At 41.4% G+C, this 19,144-nt stretch overlaps 6 non-coding genes across 6 annotated transcripts; 2 read left to right on the top strand and 4 right to left on the bottom strand.

The window, feature by feature from the left end:
- Nucleotides 1-17,040: 17,040 nt before the first annotated feature.
- Nucleotides 17,041-17,113, bottom strand: Trnav-aac (transfer RNA valine (anticodon AAC)). Its single transcript has one exon. It is a non-coding gene; the product is annotated as a tRNA-Val (tRNA).
- A 349-nt stretch (nucleotides 17,114-17,462) lies between these two features.
- Nucleotides 17,463-17,535, bottom strand: Trnav-aac (transfer RNA valine (anticodon AAC)). Its single transcript has one exon. It is a non-coding gene; the product is annotated as a tRNA-Val (tRNA).
- A 349-nt stretch (nucleotides 17,536-17,884) lies between these two features.
- Trnav-aac (transfer RNA valine (anticodon AAC)) lies at nucleotides 17,885-17,957 on the bottom strand. The gene has a single exon. It is a non-coding gene; the product is annotated as a tRNA-Val (tRNA).
- Nucleotides 17,958-18,368: 411 nt separating this feature from the next.
- Nucleotides 18,369-18,441, bottom strand: Trnav-aac (transfer RNA valine (anticodon AAC)). The gene has a single exon. It is a non-coding gene; the product is annotated as a tRNA-Val (tRNA).
- A 195-nt stretch (nucleotides 18,442-18,636) lies between these two features.
- Trnar-ucu (transfer RNA arginine (anticodon UCU)) lies at nucleotides 18,637-18,714 on the top strand. The gene has a single exon. It is a non-coding gene; the product is annotated as a tRNA-Arg (tRNA).
- Nucleotides 18,715-19,052: 338 nt separating this feature from the next.
- Nucleotides 19,053-19,126, top strand: Trnar-ucu (transfer RNA arginine (anticodon UCU)). The gene has a single exon. It is a non-coding gene; the product is annotated as a tRNA-Arg (tRNA).
- Nucleotides 19,127-19,144: the final 18 nt, after the last annotated feature.

Here is a 19,144-nt window from a genome sequence, read left to right as displayed (position 1 = left end):
AATCAACGGGAAAATACCCAACCAAAAACGGGAAAGTACCCAAAATAATAAACGGGAAAGTGCCTTACTGAAGACGGGAATGTACCCGACCGAAAACGGGAAAGTACCCAAAATAATCAATGGGAAAATACCCGACCGAAAACGGGAAAGTACCCAAAATAATCAACGGGAAAATACCCGACCAAATACGGGAAAGTACCCAAAATAATAAGCGGGAAAGTACCCGACCAAAACCGGAAAAGTACCCAAAATAATCAACGGGAAAATACCTTACTTAAGACGAGAAAGTACCCGACCAAATACGGGAAAGTACCCAAAATAATAAGCGGGAAAGTTCCCGACCAAAAACGGGAAATTACCCAAAATAATCAACAGGAAAATACCCGACGAAATACGGGAAAGTACCCAAAATAATCAACGGGAAAGTACCCGACAAAAACGGGAAAGTACCCAAAATAATAAACGTGAAAAATACCCTACTGAAGACGGGAAATTACCCCACCAAAAACGGAAATTACCCAAAATAATCAACGGGAAAATACCCGACCAAAAACGGGAAAGTAAGCAAAATAATAAACGGGAAAGTGCCTTATTGAAGACGGGAAAGTACCCGACCAATGACGGGAAATTACACAAAATAATCAATGGGAAAGTACCCCACCGAAAACGGGAAAGTACCCAAAATCATCAACGGGAATATATCCGACCAAAAACGGGAAAGTACCCAAAGTAATAAACGGGAAAATACCCGACCAAAACAGGGAAAGCATCCAAAATAATCAATGGGAAAGTACCCTACTGAAGACGGGAAAGTACAAGACCAAAAACGGGAAAGTACCCAAAATAATCAACGGGAAAATACCCGACCAAAAACGGGAAAGTACCCAGAATAATAGATGGGAAAGTACCCGACCGAAAACGGGAAAGTACCCAAAATAATCAACGGGAAAATAACCGACCGAAAACGGGAAAGTACCCAAAATAATCAACGGGAAAATACCTGACAAAAAACGGAAAAGTACCCAAAATAATAAGTGGGAAGGTACCCGACCAAACACAGGAAAGTACCCAAAATCATCAACGGGAAAGTAACCGACCAAAAACGGGAAAGTACCCAAAATAACAAACGGGAAAATACCCGATCAAAAACGGGAAATTACCCAAAATAATAAACGGGTAAATACCCGACCAAAAACGGGAAAGTACCCAAAATAATCAGCGGGAAAATACCCTACTGAAGACGGGAAAGTACCCGACCAAAAACGTGAAATTACCCAAAATAATCAACAGGAAAATACCCGACGAAATATGTGAAAGTACCCAAAATAATAAACGGGAAAGTACCCGACAAAAACGGGAAAGTACCCAAAAAAATCAACGGGAAAATACCCTACTGTAGACGGGAAATTACCCCACATAAAACGGGAAAGTACCCAAAATAATCAATGGGAAAATACCCGACGGAAAACGGGAAAGTACCCAAAATAATCAACGGGAAAATACCCTACTTAAGACGAGAAAGTACCCGACCAAATACGGGAAAGTACCCAAAATAATAAGCGGGAAAGTTCCCGACCAAAAACGGGAAAGTAACAAAATAATCCACGGGAAAATACCCTACTGAAGACGGGAAAGTACCCGACCAAAAACGGGAAATTACCCAAAATAATCAACAGGAAAATACCCTACTGAAGACGGGAAATTACCCGACCGAAAACGGGAAAGTACCCAAAATAATAAGCGGGGAAGTACCCGACCGAAAACGGGAAAGTACCCAAAATAATAAACGGGAAAGTACCCGACAAAAACGGGAAAGTACCCAAAATAATAAACGTGAAAAATACCCTACTGAAGACGGGAAATTACCCGACCGAAAACGGGAAAGTACCCAAAATAATAAGCGGGGAAGTACCCGACCGAAAACGGGAAAGTACCCAAAATAATCAACGGGAAAACACCCAGCCAAATACGGGAAAGTACCCAAAATAATAAGCTGGAAAGTTCCGGACCAAAAACGGGAAAGTAACCAAAATAATCCACGGGAAAATACCCTACTGAAGACGGGAAAGTACCCGACCAAAAACGTGAAATTACCCAAAATAATCAACAGGAAAATACCCGACGAAATACGTGAAAGTACCCAAAATAATAAACGGGAAAGTACCCGACAAAAACGGGAAAGTACCCAAAATAATCCACGGGAAAATACCCTACTGAAGACGGGAAATTACCCCACATAAAATGGGAAATTACCCAAAATAATCAACGGGAAAATACACGACCAAAAACGGGAAAGTACCCAAAATAATCAACGGGAAAATACCCAACCAAAAACGGGAAAGTACCCAAAATAATAAACGGGAAAGTGCCTTACTGAAGACGGGAATGTACCCGACCGAAAACGGGAAAGTACCCAAAATAATCAATGGGAAAATACCCGACCGAAAACGGGAAAGTACCTAAAATAATCAACGGGAAAATACACGACCAAATACGGGAAAGTACCCAAAATAATAAGCAGGAAAGTACCCGACCAAAACCGGAAAAGTACCCAAAATAATCAACGGGAAAATACCTTACTTAAGACGAGAAAGTACCCGACCAAATACGGGAAAGTACCCAAAATAATAAGCGGGAAAGTTCCCGTCCAAAAACGGGAAATTACCCAAAATAATCAACAGGAAAATACCCGACGAAATACGGGAAAGTACCCAAAATAATCAACGGGAAAGTACCCGACAAAAACGGGAAAGTACCCAAAATAATAAACGTGAAAAATACCCTACTGAAGACGGGAAATTACCCCACCAAAAACGGAAATTACCCAAAATAATCAACGGGAAAATACCCGACCAAAAACGGGAAAGTACCCAAAATAATCAACGGGAAAATACCCGACCAAAAACGGGAAAGTAAGCAAAATAATCAACGGGAAAGTGCCTTATTGAAGACGGGAAAGTACCCGACCAATGACGGGAAATTACACAAAATAATCAATGGGAAAGTACCCCACCGAAAACGGGAAAGTACCCAAAATCATCAACGGGAATATATCCGACCAAAAACGGGAAAGTACCCAAAGTAATAAACGGGAAAATACCCGACCAAAACAGGGAAAGCATCCAAAATAATCAATGGGAAAGTACCCTACTGAAGACGGGAAAGTACAAGACCAAAAACGGGAAAGTACCCAAAATAATAAACGGGAAAATACCCGACCAAAAACGGGAAAGTACCCAGAATAATAGATGGGAAAGTACCCGACCGAAAACGGGAAAGTACCCAAAATAATCAACGGGAAAATAACCGACCAAAACGGAAAAGTACCCAAAATAGTAAACGGGGAAGTCCCCTGCTAAAAACGGGAAAGTACCCGACCGAAAACGGGAAAGTACCCAAAATAATCAAAGGGAAAATGCCCGACCAAAAACGGAAAAGTACCCAAAATAATAAACGGGAAAGTACCCCACTGAAAACGGGAAAGTACCCAGTATAATAAATGACAAAGTACCCTACTGAAGACAGGAAAGTACCCGAACAAAAACGGGAAAGGACCCATAATAATCAACGGGAAAATACCCTACTGAAGACGGGAAAGTACCCGACAAAAAACGGGAAATTACCCAAAATAATCAACAGGAAAATACCTGACAAAATACGGGAAAGTACCCAAAATAATCAGCGGGAAAGTACCCGACCAAAAACGTGAAAGTACCCAAAATAATCAATGGGAAAATACCCAACTGAAGACGGGAAATTACCGCACCAAAAACGGAAAAGTACCCAAAATAATCAACGGGAGAATACCCGACCAAATACGGGAAAGTACCCAAAATAATAAGCGGGAAAGTACCCGACTAAAACGGAAAAGTACCCGAAATAATCAACGGGAAAATAACCGACCGAAAACGGGAAAGTACCCAAAATAATCAAAGGGAAAATGCCCGACCAAAAACGGGAAATTACCCAAAATAATCAATGGGAAAGTACCCCACCGAAAACGGGAAAGTACCCAAAATCATCAACGGGAATATATCCGACCAAAAACGGGAAAGTACCCAAAATAATCAATGGGAAAGTACCCGACCGAAAACGGGAAATTACCCAAAATAATCAACAGGAAAATACCCGACCAAATACGGGAAAGTACCCAAAATAATAAGCGGGAAAGTACCCGACCAAAAACGTGAAAGTACCCAAAATAATCAATGGGAAAATACCCAACTGAAGACGGGAAATTACCGCACCAAAAACGGGAAATTACCCAAAATAATAAGCGGGAAAGTACCCGAACAAAAACGTGAAAGTACCCAAAATAATCAACGGCAAAATACCCTGCAGAAGACGGGAAAGTACCCGACCAAAAACGGGAAATTACCCAAAATGATCAACGGGAAAATAACCGACCAAAAACGGAAAAGTACCCAAAATAATAAACGGGAAAGTCCCTTACTGAAAACGGGAAAGTACCCTACCGAAAACGTTTTTTAGGTTGAAAGCTTGGTCAGGAAATAAGAAACTCGGTCTATTTTGCTGTTCGATCTGTGAGAAGAACCTCAGGGGGTTCGTACATTAAGACGGGAAAGTACCCGACCAAAAATGGGAAAGTACCCAAAATAATCAACGGGAAAATAACCGAACAAAAACGGGAAAGTACCCAGAATAATAAACGGGAAAGTCACTTACTGAAAACGGGAAAGTACCCTACCGAAAACGTTTTTTAGGTTGAAAGCTTGGTCAGGAAATAAGAAACTCGGTCTATTTTGCTGTTCGATCTGAGAGAAGAACCTCAGGGGGTTCGTACATTAAGACGGGAAAGTACACGACCAAAAATGGGAAAGTACCCAAAATAATCAACGGGAAAATAACCGAACAAAAACGGGAAAGTACCCGAAATAATCAACGGGAAAATAACCGACCGAAAACGGGAAAGTACCCAAAATAATCAAAGGGAAAATGCCCGACCAAAAACGGGAAAGTACCCAAAATCATCAACGGGAATATATCCGACCAAAAACGGGAAAGTACCCAAAGTAATAAACGGGAAAATACCCGACCAAAAACGGGAAAGTACCCAAAATAATCAATGGGAAAGTACCCTACTGAAGACGGGAAATTACCGGACCAAAAACGGGAAAGTACCCAAAATAATCAATGGGAAAGTACCCGACCAAAAACGGAAAAGTACCCAAAGTAATAAACGGGAGTATACCCGACCAAAAACGGGAAAGTACCAAAAATCATCAACGGGAAAGTACCCGACCAAAAACGGGAAAGTACCCAAAATGATAACCGGGAAATTCCCGACCAAAAACGGGAAAGTACCCAAAATAATCAACGGGAAAATACCCTACTGAAGACGGTAAATTACCCCACCAAAAACCGGAAATTACCCAAAATAATCAACGGGAAAATAACCGACCAAAACGGAAAAGTACCCAAAATAGTAAACGGGGAAGTCCCCTGCTAAAAACGGGAAAGTACCCGACCGAAAACGGGAAAGTACCCAAAATAATCAAAGGGAAAATGCCCGACCAAAAACGGAAAAGTACCCAAAATAATAAACGGGAAAGTACCCCACTGAAAACGGGAAAGTACCCAGTATAATCAATGACAAAGTACCCTACTGAAGACAGGAAAGTACCCGACCGAAAACGGGAAATTACCCAAAATAATCAACAGGAAAATACCTGACAAAATACGGGAAAGTACCCAAAATAATCAGCGGGAAAGTACCCGACCAAAAACGGTAAATTACCCAAAATAATCAATGGGAAAGTACCCCACCGAAAACGGGAAAGTACCCAAAATCATCAACGGGAATATATCCGACCAAAAACGGGAAAGAACCCAAAGTAATAAACGGGAAAATACCCGACCAAAAACGGGAAAGTACCAAAAATCATCAACGGGAAAGTACCCGACCAAAAACGGGAAAGTACCCAAAATGATAACCGGGAAATTCCCGACCAAAAACGGGAAATTACCCAAAATAATCAACGGGAAAATACCCTACTGAAGACGGGAAAGTACCCGACAAAAAACGGGAAATTACCCAAAATAATCAACAGGAAAATACCTGACAAAATACGGGAAAGTACCCAAAATAATCAGCGGGAAAGTACCCGACCAAAAACGGGAAATTACCCAAAATAATCAATGGGAAAGTACCCCACCGAAAACGGGAAAGTACCCAAAATCATCAACGGGAATATATCCGACCAAAAACGGGAAAGAACCCAAAGTAATAAACGGGAAAATACCCGACCAAAAACGGGAAAGTACCAAAAATCATCAACGGGAAAGTACCCGACCAAAAACGGGAAAGTACCCAAAATGATAACCGGGAAATTCCCGACCAAAAACGGGAAATTACCCAAAATAATAAACGGGAAAATACCCGACCAAAAACGGGAAAGTACCCAAAATTATCAACGGGAAAATACCCTACTGAAGACGGTAAATTACCCCACCAAAAACCGGAAATTACCCAAAATAATCAACGGGAAAATACCCGACCAAAAACGGGAAAGTACCCAAAATAATCAACGGGAAAGTACCCGACCAAAAACGGGAAATTACCCAAAATAATCAATGGGAAAGTACCCCACCGAAAACGGGAAAGTACCCAAAATCATCAACGGGAATATATCCGACCAAAAACGGGAAAGTACCCAAAGTAATAAACGGGAAAATACCCGACCAAAAACGGGAAAGTACCCAAAATAATCAATGGGAAAGTACCCTACTGAAGACGGGAAATTACCGGACCAAAAACGGGAAAGTACCCAAAATAATCAATGGGAAAGTACCCGACCAAAAACGGAAAAGTACCCAAAATAATCAACGGGAAAATACCCGACCAAATACGGGAAAGTACCCAAAATAATAAGCGGGAAAGTACCCGACCAAAAACGGAAAAGTACCCAAAATAATCAACGGGAAAATAACCAACCAAAACGGAAAAGTACCCAAAATAATAAACGGGGAAGTCCCCTACTAAAAACGGGAAAGTACCCGACCGAAAACGGGAAAGTACCCAAAATAATCAAAGGGAAAATGCCCGACCAAAAACGGGAAATTACCCAAAATAATCAATGGGAAAGTACCCCACCGAAAACGGGAAAGTACCCAAAATCATCAACGGGAATATATCCGACCAAAAACGGGAAAGAACCCAAAGTAATAAACGGGAGTATACCCGACCAAAAACGGGAAAGTACCAAAAATCATCAACGGGAAAGTACCCGACCAAAAACGGGAAAGTACCCAAAATGATAACCGGGAAATTCCCGACCAAAAACGGGAAATTACCCAAAATAATAAACGGGAAAATACCCGACCAAAAACGGGAAAGTACCCAAAATAATCAACGGGAAAATACCCTACTGAAGACGGTAAATTACCCCACCAAAAACCGGAAATTACCCAAAATAATCAACGGGAAAATAACCGACCAAAACGGAAAAGTACCCAAAATAGTAAACGGGGAAGTCCCCTGCTAAAAACGGGAAAGTACCCGACCGAAAACGGGAAAGTACCCAAAATAATCAAAGGGAAAATGCCCGACCAAAAACGGAAAAGTACCCAAAATAATAAACGGGAAAGTACCCCACTGAAAACGGGAAAGTACCCAGTATAATAAATGACAAAGTACCCTACTGAAGACAGGAAAGTACCCGAACAAAAACGGGAAAGGACCCATAATAATCAACGGGAAAATACCCTACTGAAGACGGGAAAGTACCCGACAAAAAACGGGAAATTACCCAAAATAATCAACAGGAAAATACCTGACAAAATACGGGAAAGTACCCAAAATAATCAGCGGGAAAGTACCCGACCAAAAACGTGAAAGTACCCAAAATAATCAATGGGAAAATACCCAACTGAAGACGGGAAATTACCGCACCAAAAACGGAAAAGTACCCAAAATAATCAACGGGAGAATACCCGACCAAATACGGGAAAGTACCCAAAATAATAAGCGGGAAAGTACCCGACCAAAAACGGAAAAGTACCCGAAATAATCAACGGGAAAATAACCGACCGAAAACGGGAAAGTACCCAAAATAATCAAAGGGAAAATGCCCGACCAAAAACGGGAAATTACCCAAAATAATCAATGGGAAAGTACCCCACCGAAAACGGGAAAGTACCCAAAATCATCAACGGGAATATATCCGACCAAAAACGGGAAAGTACCCAAAATAATCAATGGGAAAGTACCCGACCGAAAACGGGAAATTACCCAAAATAATCAACAGGAAAATACCCGACCAAATACGGGAAAGTACCCAAAATAATAAGCGGGAAAGTACCCGACCAAAAACGTGAAAGTACCCAAAATAATCAATGGGAAAATACCCAACTGAAGACGGGAAATTACCGCACCAAAAACGGGAAATTACCCAAAATAATAAGCGGGAAAGTACCCGAACAAAAACGTGAAAGTACCCAAAATAATCAACGGCAAAATACCCTGCAGAAGACGGGAAAGTACCCGACCAAAAACGGGAAATTACCCAAATTAATAAACGGGAAAATACCCGACCAAAAACGGGAAAGTACCCAGAATGATAGATGGGAAAGTACCCTACTGAAGACGGGAAAGTACCCGACCAAAACGGGAAAGTACCCAAAAAAATCAATGGGAAAATACCCGACCAAATACGGGAAAGTACGCAAAATAATAAGTGGGAAAGTACCCGTCCAAAAACGGGAAAGTACCCAAAATAATCAACGGGAAAATACCCTACAGAAGACGGGAATGTACCCGACCAAAAACGGGAAATGACTCAAAATGATCAACGGGAAAATAACCGACCAAAAACGGAAAAGTACCCAAATTAAGACGAGAAAGTACCCGACCAAATACGGGAAAGTACCCAAAATAATCAGCGGGAAAATACCCTACTGAAGACGAGAAAGTACCCGACCAAACACGGGAAAGTACCCAAAATAATAAGCTGGAAAGTTCCGGACCAAAAACGGGAAAGTAACCAAAATAATCCACGGGAAAATACCCTACTGAAGACGGGAAAGTACCCGACCAAAAACGTGAAATTACCCAAAATAATCAACAGGAAAATACCCGACGAAATACGTGAAAGTACCCAAAATAATAAACGGGAAAGTACCCGACAAAAACAGGAAAGTACCCAAAATAATAAACGGGAAAATACCCTACTGAAGACGGGAAATTACCCCACATAAAATGGGAAATTACCCAAAAAAATCAATGGGAAAATACCCGACCAAATACGGGAAAGTACGCAAAATAATAAGTGGGAAAGTACCCGTCCAAAAACGGGAAAGTACCCAAAATAATCAACGGGAAAATACCCTACAGAAGACGGGAATGTACCCGACCAAAAACGGGAAATGACTCAAAATGATCAACGGGAAAATAACCGACCAAAAACGGAAAAGTACCCAAATTAAGACGAGAAAGTACCCGACCAAATACGGGAAAGTACCCAAAATAATCAGCGGGAAAATACCCTACTGAAGACGAGAAAGTACCCGACCAAATACGGGAAAGTACCCAAAATAATCAGCTGGAAAGTTCCGGACCAAAAACGGGAAAGTAACCAAAATAATCCACGGGAAAATACCCTACTGAAGACGGGAAAGTACCCGACCAAAAACGTGAAATTACCCAAAATAATCAACAGGAAAATACCCGACGAAATACGTGAAAGTACCCAAAATAATAAACGGGAAAGTACCCGACAAAAACAGGAAAGTACCCAAAATAATAAACGGGAAAATACCCTACTGAAGACGGGAAATTACCCCACATAAAATGGGAAATTACCCAAAATAATCAACGGGAAAATACACGACCAAAAACGGGAAAGTACCCAAAATAATCAACGGGAAAATACCCAACCAAAAACGGGAAAGTACCCAAAATAATAAACGGGAAAGTGCCTTACTGAAGACGGGAATGTACCCGACCGAAAACGGGAAAGTACCCAAAATAATCAATGGGAAAATACCCGACCGAAAACGGGAAAGTACCCAAAATAATCAACGGGAAAATACCCGACCAAATACGGGAAAGTACCCAAAATAATAAGCGGGAAAGTACCCGACCAAAACCGGAAAAGTACCCAAAATAATCAACGGGAAAATACCTTACTTAAGACGAGAAAGTACCCGACCAAATACGGGAAAGTACCCAAAATAATAAGCGGGAAAGTTCCCGACCAAAAACGGGAAATTACCCAAAATAATCAACAGGAAAATACCCGACGAAATACGGGAAAGTACCCAAAATAATCAACGGGAAAGTACCCGACAAAAACGGGAAAGTACCCAAAATAATAAACGTGAAAAATACCCTACTGAAGACGGGAAATTACCCCACCAAAAACGGAAATTACCCAAAATAATCAACGGGAAAATACCCGACCAAAAACGGGAAAGTAAGCAAAATAATAAACGGGAAAGTGCCTTATTGAAGACGGGAAAGTACCCGACCAATGACGGGAAATTACACAAAATAATCAATGGGAAAGTACCCCACCGAAAACGGGAAAGTACCCAAAATCATCAACGGGAATATATCCGACCAAAAACGGGAAAGTACCCAAAGTAATAAACGGGAAAATACCCGACCAAAACAGGGAAAGCATCCAAAATAATCAATGGGAAAGTACCCTACTGAAGACGGGAAAGTACAAGACCAAAAACGGGAAAGTACCCAAAATAATCAACGGGAAAATACCCGACCAAAAACGGGAAAGTACCCAGAATAATAGATGGGAAAGTACCCGACCGAAAACGGGAAAGTACCCAAAATAATCAACGGGAAAATAACCGACCGAAAACGGGAAAGTACCCAAAATAATCAACGGGAAAATACCTGACAAAAAACGGAAAAGTACCCAAAATAATAAGTGGGAAGGTACCCGACCAAACACGGGAAAGTACCCAAAATCATCAACGGGAAAGTAACCGACCAAAAACGGGAAAGTACCCAAAATAACAAACGGGAAAATACCCGATCAAAAACGGGAAATTACCCAAAATAATAAACGGGTAAATACCCGACCAAAAACGGGAAAGTACCCAAAATAATCAGCGGGAAAATACCCTACTGAAGACGGGAAAGTACCCGACCAAAAACGTGAAATTACCCAAAATAATCAACAGGAAAATACCCGACGAAATATGTGAAAGTACCCAAAATAATAAACGGGAAAGTACCCGACAAAAACGGGAAAGTACCCAAAAAAATCAACGGGAAAATACCCTACTGTAGACGGGAAATTACCCCACATAAAACGGGAAAGTACCCAAAATAATCAATGGGAAAATACCCGACGGAAAACGGGAAAGTACCCAAAATAATCAACGGGAAAATACCCTACTTAAGACGAGAAAGTACCCGACCAAATACGGGAAAGTACCCAAAATAATAAGCGGGAAAGTTCCCGACCAAAAACGGGAAAGTAACAAAATAATCCACGGGAAAATACCCTACTGAAGACGGGAAAGTACCCGACCAAAAACGGGAAATTACCCAAAATAATCAACAGGAAAATACCCTACTGAAGACGGGAAATTACCCGACCGAAAACGGGAAAGTACCCAAAATAATAAGCGGGGAAGTACCCGACCGAAAACGGGAAAGTACCCAAAATAATAAACGGGAAAGTACCCGACAAAAACGGGAAAGTACCCAAAATAATAAACGTGAAAAATACCCTACTGAAGACGGGAAATTACCCGACCGAAAACGGGAAAGTACCCAAAATAATAAGCGGGGAAGTACCCGACCGAAAACGGGAAAGTACCCAAAATAATCAACGGGAAAACACCCAGCCAAATACGGGAAAGTACCCAAAATAATAAGCTGGAAAGTTCCGGACCAAAAACGGGAAAGTAACCAAAATAATCCACGGGAAAATACCCTACTGAAGACGGGAAAGTACCCGACCAAAAACGTGAAATTACCCAAAATAATCAACAGGAAAATACCCGACGAAATACGTGAAAGTACCCAAAATAATAAACGGGAAAGTACCCGACAAAAACGGGAAAGTACCCAAAATAATCCACGGGAAAATACCCTACTGAAGACGGGAAATTACCCCACATAAAATGGGAAATTACCCAAAATAATCAACGGGAAAATACACGACCAAAAACGGGAAAGTACCCAAAATAATCAACGGGAAAATACCCAACCAAAAACGGGAAAGTACCCAAAATAATAAACGGGAAAGTGCCTTACTGAAGACGGGAATGTACCCGACCGAAAACGGGAAAGTACCCAAAATAATCAATGGGAAAATACCCGACCGAAAACGGGAAAGTACCTAAAATAATCAACGGGAAAATACACGACCAAATACGGGAAAGTACCCAAAATAATAAGCAGGAAAGTACCCGACCAAAACCGGAAAAGTACCCAAAATAATCAACGGGAAAATACCTTACTTAAGACGAGAAAGTACCCGACCAAATACGGGAAAGTACCCAAAATAATAAGCGGGAAAGTTCCCGTCCAAAAACGGGAAATTACCCAAAATAATCAACAGGAAAATACCCGACGAAATACGGGAAAGTACCCAAAATAATCAACGGGAAAGTACCCGACAAAAACGGGAAAGTACCCAAAATAATAAACGTGAAAAATACCCTACTGAAGACGGGAAATTACCCCACCAAAAACGGAAATTACCCAAAATAATCAACGGGAAAATACCCGACCAAAAACGGGAAAGTACCCAAAATAATCAACGGGAAAATACCCGACCAAAAACGGGAAAGTAAGCAAAATAATCAACGGGAAAGTGCCTTATTGAAGACGGGAAAGTACCCGACCAATGACGGGAAATTACACAAAATAATCAATGGGAAAGTACCCCACCGAAAACGGGAAAGTACCCAAAATCATCAACGGGAATATATCCGACCAAAAACGGGAAAGTACCCAAAGTAATAAACGGGAAAATACCCGACCAAAACAGGGAAAGCATCCAAAATAATCAATGGGAAAGTACCCTACTGAAGACGGGAAAGTACAAGACCAAAAACGGGAAAGTACCCAAAATAATAAACGGGAAAATACCCGACCAAAAACGGGAAAGTACCCAGAATAATAGATGGGAAAGTACCCGACCGAAAACGGGAAAGTACCCAAAATAATCAACGGGAAAATAACCGACCGAAAACGGGAAAGTACCCAAAATAATCAACGGGAAAATACCTGACAAAAAACGGAAAAGTACCCAAAATAATAAGTGGGAAGGTACCCGACCAAATACGGGAAAGTACCCAAAATCATCAACGGGAAAGTACCCGACCAAAAACGGGAAAGTACCCAAAATAATAAACGGGAAAATACCCGATCAAAAACGGGAAATTACCCAAAATAATAAACGGGTAAATACCCGACCAAAAACGGGAAAGTACCCAAAATAATAAGCGGGAAAATACCCTACTGAAGACGAGAAAGTACCCGACCAAATACGGGAAAGTACCCAAAATAATAAGCGGGAAAGTTCCCGACCAAAAACGGGAAAGTAACCAAAATAATCCTCGGGAAAATACCCTACTGAAGACGGGAAAGTACCCGACCAAAAACGTGAAATTACCCAAAATAATCAACAGGAAAATACCCGACCAAATACGGGAAAGTTCCCAAAATAATAAGAGGGAAAGTTCCCGACCAAAAACGGGAAAGTAACCAAAATAATCCACGGGAAAATACCCTACTGAAGACGGGAAAGTACCCGACCAAAAACGTGAAATTACCCAAAATAATCAACAGGAAAATACCCGACGAAATACGTGAAAGTACCCAAAATAATAAACGGGAAAGTACCCGACAAAAACGGGAAAGTACCCAAAATAATCCACGGGAAAATACCCTACTGAAGACGGGAAATTACCCCACATAAAACGGGAAATTACCCAAAATAATCAACGGGAAACCACCCGACCAAAAACGGGAAAGTACCCAAAATAATCAACGGGAAAATACCCAACCAAAAACGGGAAAGTACCCAAAATAATAAACGGGAAAGTGCCTTACTGAAGACGGGAAAGTACCCGACCGAAAACGGGAAAGTACCCAAAATAATCAACGGGAAAATAACCGACCGAAAACGGGAAAGTACCCAAAATAATCAACGGGAAAATACCTGACAAAAAACGGAAAAGTACCCAAAATAATAAGTGGGAAGGTACCCGACCAAATACGGGAAAGTACCCAAAATCATCAACGGGAAAGTACCCGACCAAAAACGGGAAAGTACCCAAAATAATAAACGGGAAAATACCCGATCAAAAACGGGAAATTACCCAAAATAATAAACGGGTAAATACCCGACCAAAAACGGGAAAGTACCCAAAATAATAAGCGGGAAAATACCCTACTGAAGACGAGAAAGTACCCGACCAAATACGGGAAAGTACCCAAAATAATAAGCGGGAAAGTTCCCGACCAAAAACGGGAAAGTAACCAAAATAATCCTCGGGAAAATACCCTACTGAAGACGGGAAAGTACCCGACCAAAAACGTGAAATTACCCAAAATAATCAACAGGAAAATACCCGACCAAATACGGGAAAGTTCCCAAAATAATAAGAGGGAAAGTTCCCGACCAAAAACGGGAAAGTAACCAAAATAATCCACGGGAAAATACCCTACTGAAGACGGGAAAGTACCCGACCAAAAACGTGAAATTACCCAAAATAATCAACAGGAAAATACCCGACGAAATACGTGAAAGTACCCAAAATAATAAACGGGAAAGTACCCGACAAAAACGGGAAAGTACCCAAAATAATCCACGGGAAAATACCCTACTGAAGACGGGAAATTACCCCACATAAAACGGGAAATTACCCAAAATAATCAACGGGAAACCACCCGACCAAAAACGGGAAAGTACCCAAAATAATCAACGGGAAAATACCCAACCAAAAACGGGAAAGTACCCAAAATAATAAACGGGAAAGTGCCTTACTGAAGACGGGAAAGTACCCGACCGAAAACGGGAAAGTACCCAAAATAATCAATGGGAAAATACCCGACCGAAAACGGGAAAGTACCCAAAATAATCAACGGGAAAATACCCGACGAACTACGGGAAAGTACCCAAAATAATAAACGGGAAAGTACCCGACCAAAAACGGAAAAGTACCCAAAATAATAAACGTGAAAAATACCCTACTGAAGACGGGAAATTACCCCACCAAAAACGGAAATTACCCAAAATAATCAACGGGAAAATACCCGACCAAATACGGGAAAGTACGCAAAATAATAAGTGGGAAAGTACCCGTCCAAAAACGGGAAAGTACCCAAAATAATCAACGGGAAAATACCCGACCGAATACGGGAAAGTACCCAAAATAATAAGCGGGAAATTACCCGACCAAAAACGGGAAATTACCCAAAATAATCAACAGGAAAATACCCGACCAAATACTGGAAAGTACCCAAAATAATCAGCGGGAAAGTACCCGACTAAAAACGGGAAAGGACCCAAAATAATCAACGGGAAAATACCCTACTGAAGACGGGAAATTACCCGACCAAAAACGGGAAATTACCCAAAATAATCAACGGGAAAATACCCGACCAAAAACGCGAAAGTACCCAAAATAATAAACGGGAAAGTGCCCTACTGAAAACGGGAAAGTACCCGACAAAAAGCGGGAAAATACGCTACTGAAGACGGGAAATTACCGCACTAAAAACGGGAAAGTACCCAAAACAATCAACGGGAAAGTGCCCTACTGAAAACGGGAAAGTACCCGACTGAAAACGGGAAAGTACCCCAAATAACAAACGGGAAAATACCCGACCAAAAACGGAAAAGTACCCAAAATAATAAACGGGATAGTCCCCTACTGAAAACGGGAAAGTACTCGACCGAAAACGGGAAAGTACCCAAAATAATCAATGGGAAAATACCCGACCAAAAACGGAAAAGTACCCAAAATAATAAACGGGAAAGTACCCTACTGAAAACGGGAAAGTACCCGACGAAAAACGGGAAAGTACCCAAAATAATCCACGGGAAAGTGCCCGACCGAACACGGGAAATTACCCAAAATAATCAACGGGAAAATACCCGACCAAAAACGGGAAAGTGCCCAAAATCATCAACGGGAAAGTACCCGACCAAAAACGGGAAAGTACCCAAAATAATAAACGGGAAAGTACCCTACTGAAGAAAGGAAAGAACCCGAACAAAAACGGGAAAGTACCCAAAATAATCAATGGGAAAGTACCCGACCGAAAACGGAAAAGTACCCAAAATAATAAACGGGAAAGTCCCGTACTGAAGACGAGAAAGTACCCGACCAAATACGGGAAAGTACCCAAAATAATCAGCGGGAAAGTTCCCGACCAAAAACGGGAAAGTAACCAAAGTAATCCACGGGAAAATACCCGACCAAATACGGGAAAGTACCCAAAATAATCAGCGGGGAAGTACCCGACCGAAAACGGGAAAGTACCCCAAATAATCAACGGGAAAATACCCGACCAAAAACGGAAAAGTACCCAAAATAATAAATGGGAAAATACCCTACTGTAAACGGGAAAGTACCCGACGAAAAACGGGAAAGTACCCAAAATAATCCACGGCAAAGTACCCGACCGAACACGGGAAAGTACCCAAAATAATCAACGGGAAAATACCCGACCAAATACGGGAAAGTCCCCAAAATCATCAACGGGAAAGTACCCGACCAAAAACGGGAAAGTACCCAAAATGATAAACGGGAAAGTACCCTACTGAAGACAGGAAAGAACCCGAACAAAAACGGGAAAGTACCCAAAATAATCAATGGGAAAGTACCCGACCGAAAACGGAAAAGTACCCAAAATAATAAACGGTAAAGTCCCGTACTGAAGACGAGAAAGTACCCGACCAAATACGGGAAAGTACCCAAAATAATTAGCGGGAAAGTTCCCGACCAAAAACGGGAAAGTAACCAAGGAAATGAGTCTAGCTATTGAAATATAATGCAGATGCTTTAAATCTCAGAAAACAGAGAAAAGTTTGTTTCCGCCCAAGCTCGAACTGGGGACCTTTCGCGTGTTAGGCGAACGTGATAACCACTACACTACGGAAACCACATGGAAAGGTTCGGTTAATCGCCATCCAGTAGTTTGGTGGTTGCCTTAACAAATCTGGTTGTTTTCCAACTCAATTTGTCACAAATTGTGACATTGCAAGTCACAGAGAATTTGATAGAGTTCCCAATGTCTCTGTGGCGCAATGGATTAGCGCGCAGGACTTCTAATCCAGGGGTTCGAGTCCCGGCAGGGATGTACTTTTCATTGTCATGTCATCAAACGATCTTTTTGAAGTAAAAAACCAATTTGATTTTTCTTGAAGGTTGCAAAATCTAAACCAAGAAAATGAGTCTAGCTATTGAAATATAATGCAGATGCTTTAAATCTCAGAAAACAGAGAAAAGTTTGTTTCCGCCCAGGCTCGAACTGGGGACCTTTCGCGTGTTAGGCGAACGTGATAACCACTACACTACGGAAACCACATGGAAAGGTTCGGTTAATCGCCATCCAGTAGTTTGGTGGTTGCCGTAAGAACTATGGTTGTTTTCCATCCCAATTTGTCACAAATTGTGACATTGCAAGTCACAGAGAATTTGATAGAGTTCCCAATGTCTCTGTGGCGCAATGGATTAGCGCGCTGGACTGCTAATCCAGGGGTTCGAGTCCCGGCAGGGATGTACTTTTCATTGTCATGTCATTAAACGATCTTTTTGAAGTAAAAAACCAATTTGATTTTTCTTGAAGGTTGCAAAATCAAAACCAAGAAAATGAGTCTAGCTATTGAAATATATTGCAGATGCTTTAAATCTCAGAAAACAGAGAAAAGTTTGTTTCCGCCCAGGCTCGAACTGGGGACCTTTCGCGTGTTAGGCGAACGTGATAACCACTACACTACGGAAACCACATGGTAAGATTCGGTTAATCGCCGTCCAGTAGTTTGACGGTTGCCTAAAAAACCTGGTTGTTTTCCAACACAAAATAGAACTAATGGACACCGACATGTCCGGAAAGAATCATTTAAAACATCGGGCAAGCGATAATTTTGTCACAAAGTGTGACATTGCAAGTCACAGAGAATTTGATAGAGTTCCCAATGTCTCTGTGGCGCAATGGATTAGCGCGCTGGACTTCTAATCCGGGGGTTCGAGTCCCGGCAGGGTTGTACTTTTCATTGTCATGTCGTTAAACGTTTTTTTGAAGTAAAAAACAAATTTGGTATTTCTGGAAGGTTGTAAAAGCTAAACCAAGAACATGAGTCTAGCGATTGAACTATAATGCAAATACCTCGAACCTCACCAAACAAAGAAAAGTTTGTTTCCGCCCAGGCTCGAACTGGGGACCTTTCGCGTGTTAGGCGAACGTGATAATCACTACACTACGGAAACCACATGGAAAGATTCGGATAATCGTCGTCAAGTAGTTTCGTGGTTGCCTTAACAAATCTGGTTGTTTTCCAACTCAATATAGAACTAGTGGACACCGATATGTCTGGAAAGAATCATTTGAAACGTCGGGCAAGCGATAATTTTGTCACAAATTGTGAAATTGGAAGCCACAGAGAATTTGATAGAGTTCCCAACGTCTCTGTGGCGCAATGGATTAGCGCGCTGGACTTCTAATCCAGAGGTTCCGGGTTGGAGTCCCGGCAGGGTTGTACATTTTATTGTCACATCATAAAACTATGTTTTTCAAGTAAAAACAAATTTGATTTTTCTGTAAGGTTGTAAAAGCTAAATCAAGAAAACGAGTCTAGGAATTGAAATATAATACAGATACTTCAAACTCAGAGAACAAAGAAAAGTTTGTTTCCGCCCCAGGCCCTTTCGCGTGTTCGGCGAACGTGATAACCACTACACTACGGAAACCACATGGAAAGATTCGCTTAATCGCCGTCCAGTAGTTTGGAGGTTGCCTTAAGAAATCTGGTTGTTTTCCCACTCAATTTGTCACAAATTGTGACATTGCAAGTCACAGAGAATTTGATAGAGGTCCCAACGTCTCTGTGGCGTAGTGGATTAGCGCGCAGGACTTCTAATCCAGCGGTTCCGGGTTCGAGTCCCGGCAGGGATGTACTTTTTATTGTCACAT

This window comes from Phallusia mammillata, chromosome 6, assembly GCF_965637545.1.
Source record: "Phallusia mammillata chromosome 6, kaPhaMamm4.hap1.1, whole genome shotgun sequence".
NCBI lineage: Eukaryota > Metazoa > Chordata > Ascidiacea > Phlebobranchia > Ascidiidae > Phallusia > Phallusia mammillata.
This window is presented reverse-complemented; position numbering and strand designations above follow the sequence as displayed.